The sequence below is a fragment of the Zea mays genome, chromosome 3 (genome assembly GCF_902167145.1).
Source record: "Zea mays cultivar B73 chromosome 3, Zm-B73-REFERENCE-NAM-5.0, whole genome shotgun sequence".
Classification (NCBI taxonomy): domain Eukaryota; kingdom Viridiplantae; phylum Streptophyta; class Magnoliopsida; order Poales; family Poaceae; genus Zea; species Zea mays.
In genome coordinates, this window is record NC_050098.1 from 82,360,218 (window position 1) to 82,362,317 (window position 2,100).

Below are 2,100 nucleotides of genomic sequence, written 5' to 3' on the forward strand. Positions count from 1 at the left end.
CACAACTAGCAGCAAACATGTACGACTCTGTTGTCGGACGGCCACCAGCTAAGAGCTCTTTTTAGTTTCTAACTCGTAAGCATTGCGAAGCCAAGCGATTCTTCCTTCTTTTGTCTCCAAGTTTGCAAAAACATCTCTATACTTCTTATGAATCAGAAGATGCGTCGCAAACAAATGTAGTTCGCTCCCTTCAGGTGATCCATCTTCCTTGACTTGTAGCAACTGGTTTTTAATTTCTAATCGAACCGGGTCATTGTCAGAAGAAGTAATGGACTTGTTTGTGGTCAATGAGCGGGACTCAAAAGCCTCGACAAGTCTTTTCATGTACTCTTCCCTCGAATCTTTTTTTTTCTTCTTTGGTTTTGGGGAATCATGGCGCATCTTACGCTTCCCAGTAGCATTTGTGCAAGGGTCAGGTGTGCTGTTTTCACCCCCACCTAAAGTGTATTCCAAATGATCATCAGAAGATGAATTAGCATCCTCCACGCCAGGAACCAGGGTTCTTTCATTTGTGCAGACAATGGGTCCAAACATAACCTTTAGCTCGTCCTCATTCTCTAGGGGGGCTGTTTTGAACATAATACAACCTGGCATTGCCTGCACCAATTCGTAGTTCCTACTTTTAGATGGCCAATACTAAAGTTAGTCTACGAAACAAAATAAGAACTTACTTCATTTTGCTTGGCCCACCACTCATCTGGCGCACTGATAGAACCAGTATGAGGGTCTCGACCAAGACCTGTAGCCCTCTCATTAAGAGTTTTCCACTGGGTGAACATTTTCTTCAACGAATCCCACCTATTCTTCATTTGCTCCCTGGTGTAAGTGCGACTAGTGCGTTCCTTAAACTTCCTTATGAGGTTAGCATACCCTTCTGCATTTAGAAATTGTTGTGGCCTGTTCCGAGCATTGACCTCTTCTACACAAATTTCTGTGTAAATTTTTGTTGCTCTAGTATCCCACTTTGCAATCACTTTGCCGGACTTCTCCATCTAGTGCATAACAAGTATATAGTTTTGAACATACGTAGTAGTGCTATCGGGTTAAAAACAACAAATAAGATGAACAAAATACTGGCCATATATACTAATGTTATGTTAAGATAATACCATAAGTACTAAGATTGCAATTTGCTTAATTACACAACGACAACCTAAATAAACTGGTACTGGAAACAAAATGATAGGGAACACATTTACAGCTTCCCTGTTTCCCTACGCCCCTAGTACACAAAAGCATAGGGACTTCATCCCTGTTATTGAAACACCTAACTCCAAGGTTCAGTCCCTTCTACCTTAAACATCATTGTCACTAAACGAAGGCATCTGATCAGAGTCATATTCAACACCCCAAAAGTTTTGGAAATGCTCCGCAAAGTCCCAATGTGGAGTAAGGTCGTCGTCAGATGGTGGTGGTGACGACAAGGTAGAAGGTTCATAGCTGCTGTCAACCGGGATGTTTACGTTGTTCACGATATCCAATTGGTCTTGCAACACCAGAGAGTCTTGCTCCAGCATGCAAGCTATCTCCTCCAAAGCTACACGAAGTTTGGTAGCATCAAATGAGGTCAACCCGCGTCCAGGACGGATTGTTTCCCTCGCTACGGAAAATATCTTGTCCGAAATCTCTTGCATCCTTCCAATTGCCTTGTCGGCTATGGAGTCTGCTGAATCCATCTGATGTGGATTTATTAGGTCGTTAGTATACCAGACATGGGGAGTATGTACAAAAATTTGGCGTGGACACATGTCTTCTGCCTTGGCTGCTAACAAAGGAGGGGACAAGTACCACAATTTAATAGGCACATGTGTAGTAATAAGAGTACTAACACACTGCACGGATGACCCAATAACGTGAACGTAATCCTTAATCAGTACATGGACAAGCGTTCAAATAAAGCATGACCAAATACACTGCTGCTATAACACATATATGCCCTTGGACAAGAATTGTGAGATTCACATTATTACCTTGCCGGAAGTTGATTTTCGATCCTCAGACGAATAACCCGAGTTGATGCGGAAATCTGAAGAACAAATACGTTACTACGTCAATGGTAATCCGTTATGATGTACCAAAAAAAACTTGACATGGTCTGAA

General features: G+C 42.2%; 1 long non-coding RNA gene across 1 annotated transcript; it reads right to left on the reverse strand.

Annotated features, from left to right (window-relative positions):
- Positions 1–352: 352 nt before the first annotated feature.
- On the reverse strand, positions 353–708 carry LOC118476674 (uncharacterized). Its single transcript, XR_004857169.1, has 2 exons — positions 672–708; positions 353–597 (listed from the first exon to the last, which is right to left on the reverse strand). It is a non-coding gene; the product is annotated as an uncharacterized lncRNA (long non-coding RNA).
- Positions 709–2,100: the final 1,392 nt, after the last annotated feature.